General features: G+C 33.8%; 1 long non-coding RNA gene across 1 annotated transcript; it reads left to right on the top strand.

Moving 5' to 3' along the window:
- The first annotated feature begins 6,098 nt into the window (after positions 1-6,098).
- Positions 6,099-7,220, top strand: LOC131028898 (uncharacterized). The gene is made up of 2 exons (XR_009102667.2): positions 6,099-6,407; positions 6,586-7,220. It is a non-coding gene; the product is annotated as an uncharacterized LOC131028898 (long non-coding RNA).
- Positions 7,221-7,678: the final 458 nt, after the last annotated feature.

The raw sequence follows: 7,678 nt of genomic DNA, 5'->3' as shown, positions 1-7,678 counted from the left end.
AGTGAATAGTTTGTCATAATAATGATGCCATCAAAGATCTACCTCTCAACAACAAATCCACCTTGTTCTTCAGATACCACCTTGCTAAGCCACAGCTTCAACCTTTCTGCAATTAGTTTTGTGATTATCTTGTACACCACATTGCACAGAGCTATGTGGCATTTATAGCCCTAAGCATCTGATTGGTCCTGTATGATTCCATAACCACCTCAAAAATATCCTCCTTAATAATATCTCAAAACTCCTGATAAAATTCTATAGGAAAACGATTAGGGCTTGGTGCTTTCCCCTTCCTCATTCCAAACACAACCCGTTCCACCTTAAGAAAAGAGATGGGTCTAAGAATGTTCTCATTCATCACATTGGAACAATGGAAGGGATACAATCCAAGATACATCTCTCCTCCACTTCAGTAAGGGGTGTATCTTTAGTAAACAAGGTCAAGAAAAAATTGGTAGCCTTTTGGCAAATCTCCCTAGTAGAAAAGATTTGAATTCCCCTAGAGGTAATGAGAGAAGTGACAGAGTTACCACTTCTTCTATCCTTCACAATATTTAAAATAAGTGTTCCTATCACCCTCCTGAAGCCACTCAACTCTCAACTTTTTCTTCCAGAAAATCTCCTCTCGAAGCCCTCATTCCTCCAACCCCTTAAGCACCAATGATTCTTCTCTATGTGATTCCTCTGATAATCCTTGATCCCTTATCTCATGTGTGATAGAATGAAACTAAGACTGAGCTTCCTTCTTTGCCAGGAAAACATTTCCAAAACATTGCCTATTCCACCTTTTAAGCTTATACTTGACAAATTCTAGTTCTTTTTTCACAAAATAGAACATAGTAGTTCCATGTATTGGCTTCCCTTGTCTCCACCATAGTGTCATAAGTTCCTGAAGAGATGGATCTTGAAGAACATATGATGAAATTTAAAGGATGGGTTTTTATAGGTTCTAAGAATAGAAGAAGAAAACTTTATCGGCCAATGGTCAGCGCCTCTCCAATCAAGAATTTCATAACTGGCTGCCCAATTTTCATTCATTCAATAGTAGGAGACTAAAAACCTATCCAAATGCTTTGCCACAACATCCCTCCCACATCTTCTACTATCCATGTAAAAATTCCATTATTAGGTTTGACATCAACCAACCTTAAGAGGTCAATGTTGTTTCTTAGAAGGCTTGCTGAAGTGTCTAACCTAGGATGGTGTCCCCTTTTCTCATCAAAACTTGAGATTGCATTGGAATATCCATCAAGGATCTAAGGGAATAATAGAGCTAGAGAATGAACCAATCTTATATGTGAACAAAGGACTGATTTACCAAGAACATGTATGGGATCATAAACATTAGTAAATAATAGTATCTCACCAGACTCAAAACTTGTAGACACCAAAGAAATAGAAGACTTGTTTGAAATCCAGTAGATGAGGGTAGGCTTGCAAGGATCCCAAAGGAAAGCCAAACCTCCAAAATTACCCTATGCCCCAATGCATTGACAATGACATCAATCCCAAACATTAGGAGTTCTATTTAGCATACCTTCCATAGATAGCCTAGTTTCTTGAATAAAATCAATATCAGGAGAATGAGAACCAAATAACTCCCAAATAGCCTTTTGTCTAGGGATGCTATTCAACCCCCTTACATTGCATGAAATTAAAATCATTTCTAAGATGGGGAGAAATGGGAATCAATAGTCTTCACTGCACTAGACTCCACCAAGTTCTCACCAATTAGCTTTATCTTCTCTTGATCCTTTTTCCTACCAAGTTTTAGAGGCTTCTCTGGGGTACCCTTTTTTAGGGCTTTTTCATGAATTCCAAAACTTGAACCTAAACTTTGACCCTTATTACTATCCTAGGGATCCTTCACCAAAATATAACCTAGAGTTGTAAGATTTGAGCCTTTTAATCATGCACTAAGTTTTTGTGTCCCCCCTATTGTAGAGCTCAACACTGGGGTATTCATATCCATATGTAAATCCATATGAGAATTGAAGTCTCCCTACTGAATACCAATCAGAATGGAACTATCATTCTCAACACCTATTGTATCAGCCTACATAAGGGCTTGACCAATAGCTATGAATGCAATATTTCCATCATATTGATCCAATTCCTCTAAAACCTCAAACTAGTTAAACACTTCATCTGCCACCCTTATTTCGATTCTTCACTAGTATAAATCCTTCTTTGTCCTTCACCATAGGAGCTTTTCCCTTATCTTGTTTAGAGGAAGGGTGAGCCAACCCACTAGAACAAGCTCCCAATGGTTTAGCTTTAGGATATACCCTTTGCAAATGTCCATATTCATGGAGAATATGACATCTAAATGAAAAAGTCTCATAATCAAGTAATTGGATCCATGAGCTTGAACCAAGGCAAATTTCTATGGAATCTGGTAAAGGTCTACTTAAATCAATTTCAGTACAAACATGGGCATAGGTAATTACCTTTTTATCCATAATTTTTCATGAAGGACCGACTAGCTTTCCCATTGGTGTCGCCACCAAATTGAAAATATCTTCTTGCTTGAATTCAAGAGGGAATTCTGGAAGCCTCACCCAGACTGGAACTTTGGATAGAAGCTCATTAGAGTGATTAAATCCAAGATGCTATGACTTGATAAATAAGCCCACTTGATTGTAGAAATAAGGTCCCCCTTAGAAAACCTTATTTCTATCAAACATGTACAAGAGAAAACTACCAAGAAATAGCAATTTGCAGCCAATAACACTTCCATCTCCCGTTCTGGATTCCATGTATGTTGCGCCCATGAATCCAAAAAGGTTAATGGAACTTGAAGCCCCATAAACTTGCAAATTAAGGCATGGTTTGTCATTTAATTAATATCTTTCCCCACAGAATTGGGTTGAATCACCATAATCGGTTGAATCTTGCTTATTGCAAGGCACCCATTAATCTTTGCATACTCGAAAATCTCATCATGAATGAAATTTACACCCTCCCCAGAATTATTCTGACCAAAAATTAGATTATATGCATTTTAGTCGAACCCGCACCTCCGGTTAATGCATCTTTGAAATGAAACCCCACCCCTCTTGAGAAGTCTCCATGCAAAGCCATGCTGATAAGAAAGGAAACAAAAGCAAACACTCCAATCACCCTCAAGATACTAGAGTCGAATAGAGACAAGCCCCAACACAACTTCTCCCTCGGAAACAAAAGAAAACACTCCAATCACCCACAAGATACTAGAGTCGCATAGAGACAAGCCCCAACACGAGTTCTCCCTCGAAAACACCACACACACCTCCCACAAAACTAGAACAAATTGAAAAAAAAACCCTATGCGGCAGATTTCTAGCATGCAAAGGTAGTGAACACCCTCACAAAGCGCTACCAAAATACCCCAATGAAAGCTTGGACCTAGCCATCAAAGAGCCCCAACAAACAAAGGCTACCACCCTCGTAGCACACCTCCCTAACTCAGCGAACAGACGGGCCCAAATGCCACTCACCTACTAGCACTACTTCATGCAGCTAGTGTCTGCCCTAGTCCACAATGACTCTCGGCTTTGCATATCACCCATATCTCCAAAAACCCCAAAGATTATTGATTCAATGGTAAACTCCCATTTCACTTAAACTATTAATTGACTATATATGAATTATTTTATTATAAATAAAATAAATGTGAAAATCTATTAATAATTTAGAATTAATGTGAATAATGTAAAACATTATTGATAATTCAAAAATTAATTAAAAATGAAATAATATGGATAAAAAAATAAATAATATAACTATACAATCAACTATAACATGAATATATGATCAAGTTAAATAATATTTTTATATAATACAACTAAATAAAAATTCTAATAAGAATTATATAATCTAAATGTGCAATTAGCTTAAACTTTATTTATTTATAGTAAAACGTAAGTAATAATTTTACATGATAAAATTATATAATATTAATTGTGTGTAATAAAATTTACACTCACTATTTTAAGGGTTAAAAATATCTAGATAAAGAATAAAATATAAACATTTTAATTGTTGATTGCCATTCATTTTTTAAGTTGAGAAAATTAAATTTTCATATGATTAATAATAGATATTTTAAATAATTTAAAGATGAGAGACTTCAAAAAATAAAAAATAAAAAATAAAATTGATTGTTATTTGAATCATTTTATTTAATGATCAAATAATTAATTATAATTTTATATTTCTAAATATTGAACAATTTATGCATTATAAGCAATTTTAATAAACATAAAGAAATTAATAAATTGTAAACATCTAGGAGAGAGGACATTATAGTGATGGGGGTTCCTATAGTGGGTATAAGAGTTGATCAAAATGGGTCCCTTAGTGGAACACTTAAAATAGTCCTATCATACTTATCGTCAAGAAGTATTTTGACAAATAAAAAAAAGGAAATCAATTATTTGGTGTCACATTAGGACACCAATTAAACATGTCTTTGTTCACAACTATCCTTTGTACCTTATATTCAAACTATTTGAGACACCTCAACAAGAAGCATGCTGATGTGGGCAAGTCGTTCCGTGGGCATCCAAGTGTATTCTTAGTGTGGTCACACACCTTAAGCCTAGAAAATGTTAGTCAACTCTGAGTGTTTCACACTTTTAAGTCTAGAACTATATTCTTAGTGTGACCACACACCTTAAACAACATATTAAGTCTAGAAAATGTTAGTCAGATCTAAGTGTTTAACACTTTTAAGTCTAGAATTATAAGCTTAGCTAGTATGTATGATTTAAGCGGTTCAATGAACATACAAACCATAAACCAAATTTAATAATTAAAAGACTTAACAAATTAGATTACAAAACTAGATTACAAAATTGTGAATGTTCCCCATAAAATTTTAATGCAAGAAAAACTAGAATGCTCAACTCAAATACCCTCACCCCTCGTACAATAACAAAAACAACATAAACTATCTATCCTACTATTATAATGGCTAAAGTATTACCTAGATAGCCTTCGTAAGCTAATAATCTTTATATGCTGCTCCAGACAACGAACACATCACTCCTCGTACTTCCTTTCTTCTGCTTCCAAATTTCTTTTGACCTTCTACCAATATTCTATTCATTAAATTTGTGGATGTGGTTTCAATTTATAATAAAGAAAAATGTATCTTAACAGTGTTTTAGGGAATATTTTTCCTTTCTAGCAATAACTGGACACCCTTCAGTTCAGAAGATATTAAACAGCCGGGTGAGATGTAATTTCACTTTAGTTTTTTAGCATCTTCCAGTTTTCGAAGCTCCTTTTTCAAATCAGTGGAAGCATCTTCCAGTTTTCGAAGCTTCTTTTTCAAATCATTCATGATTGTCGGAGAACATCTTTTGTTTGGAATTCACGTTGGTAGCTTTTTTCCTTAAAAGCAACTCGTTTTTTCTTTCTCAATTATTTTTGTGGATATGAATTCATATTCAAGAGTCATATTTTCTACTTTTGTGTTTTATAATGATTTAATTTTATGTATAATAATTAATGAATTATATTTGTTATTAAATATTATTTAATTTAATGATAGAAAGTAAATTTTGGTTAATAAAATAATAATTATCTACCTTTTTTAATGGTAAGTAGATGAAAAATTATTATTGCATATTGTATGATTATAAAAATGATGTGTATGTAGAGCATATAAAATCTAGTATATCTCTCAAATATTAATTCTTCTGTAACCAATTGTTCATATTATATTATATTATAGTGCAGTAATTAATTAATAAAGAAATCAAATTGATTTTTTTGTACCATGTAGAGGTAACATAAAACTAATATATATGAAATCTAGTATATCACCTTGATGTTTTGATTGCCTGTGCATAATATAGTATTATTTTATGAGGATTAATAAATTTTGTAAATATAGAAATAAAGAATAAATTATTAGGGATGATGTTATATCAAAAAATTATATTATATCTAAGAAACACAACTTCAAGGTCCTCCATAAATTCATTGTACAATTTTGTAAGTGTTCATTAATTTATAGAGGACCTTGAGGTTGTGTGCCTTAAACATTATATAAATATATGGAAGCGGATCTTGAGATTATAAGATTATAAGGTAATAATAGTAAGTATTCAACTAACATCTTATGTCTAATTTCTAAGATTTAGTTGTAATTCAACTACGTGACTGCAACCCTACCACTTTCTCTTCATTTTTGCTATTCACTGTCTGATTAATGGATTGGAACCCTTCCCTAAAAACCAATTAATATATAACATAAACAATGGATCTTACTATAACACTGAAATAATTAAGATAAGTGTGTTTTGCAAACTTATATATAGAGATGCCCTGAACAATAATTTATCTTACAAAATTCTCTTAAAAACTTCGGCAGCTCTGCCATTGTTGGTCTTTTAAGCAGACCTCTTGTCAAACAGGTGTGAGTCACTGCTTGACCGATTTCCATACAAGTTTTTTCTTTTTTCTAACTATTTAATTAATCGCAGTAGCTAGTCTCTAATAACTGGCTTTAACATTACAAGTACGATATTCTTTTTGTTACAGAAAGAAGAGAACACTATGCCATTCTTATTATGGGATTCTTTGTTATTGCAGATAGAGAAAAGATGGCAGAGAGCAGATTAAGTTTGGTAGTTTATATGTTGTTAGTGTTGATGACAGTTATGGTGAAGGTGAAGGTGAAGGGAGATCCAACATGCAGTCCAGCAGGGAACTTCTGGTGCAACAGTGGGCGATGTTGCAGCATATATAACTGGTGTGGAAGTACATCAGACTACTGTGCATCTGGCAACTGCCTTGCTCAGTGCTGGCCTAATGCTGTTGCTCTTAACCAGTCTACTTTGAATCTATCCCAAAAGAACCTTACCTCAGATTGAATCTATGATTCTATCCCGAAAGAACCAGCCGGAGTGTTGGGAAGCATTAATTTTTCCAGAGCATTTACTATGGAGGTTTCTCCAACCAAATAAAGTTCAGCATTAACTTTTTCCATCGGCATTAACTTCTTCCATTTACTTTTAAAATATTATCCAAGTATGTGTTTTGAATATCTAGAATTCTGGATAGTTCTAAAGACCTCTATAAAAGAGGCAATTGTAATAGGTTAAGTATCAAAGGAGTTTCAGCTGATCATGTATGAGGAATGCAGCAGCATTCTCAGGCAATATAATCTGTTGTTAACAATTGATTAATGAAGATCAGTACTGCATCACTGTGGGCAATTTGATAAATCTGTGTATGATAGTTTTGAGTCATAAGTGGAAAACATTCAGAGGGTGACACGGTATGTTTCGTATTTCGGGAAGTTTGTCTTGTCTATTGTAAGAAGGTAGAGGTTGTATGCCCAACTGTTGAAAGAGAGCGTAATAAATCCATAAAAAGATCAAACTAATGAAAACCCAAAGTCCAAAGTTTGATACAGCCGCAGCTGTTAGAAGATCGGATTGTTTGAAGGATATAAGGCACGTGATGCTGCCATATAAGGTAAATCACAAGAAGTCAATCGAAGATATGTTTGAAAAGAAGATTTAAGATTTACAAAAGGCAAATAGAATGTTACTGAATCTTGAAAGAGGTTGCCATTCTCAAAGGAGAAATGAATGGTTTGTATGACTGGCACAGCCGTAGAAGAATTGAATGTTGAAATTGGAATCGATAGTTGTGAATAAGGACAACCTCCAATTCGTCC

Source organism: Cryptomeria japonica, chromosome 5 (assembly GCF_030272615.1).
Source record: "Cryptomeria japonica chromosome 5, Sugi_1.0, whole genome shotgun sequence".
In the NCBI taxonomy this organism is placed as follows: Eukaryota; Viridiplantae; Streptophyta; class Pinopsida; order Cupressales; family Cupressaceae; genus Cryptomeria; species Cryptomeria japonica.
The sequence above is the reverse complement of the archived record's forward strand: the minus strand, read 5'-3'. Positions and strand labels throughout refer to the sequence as shown.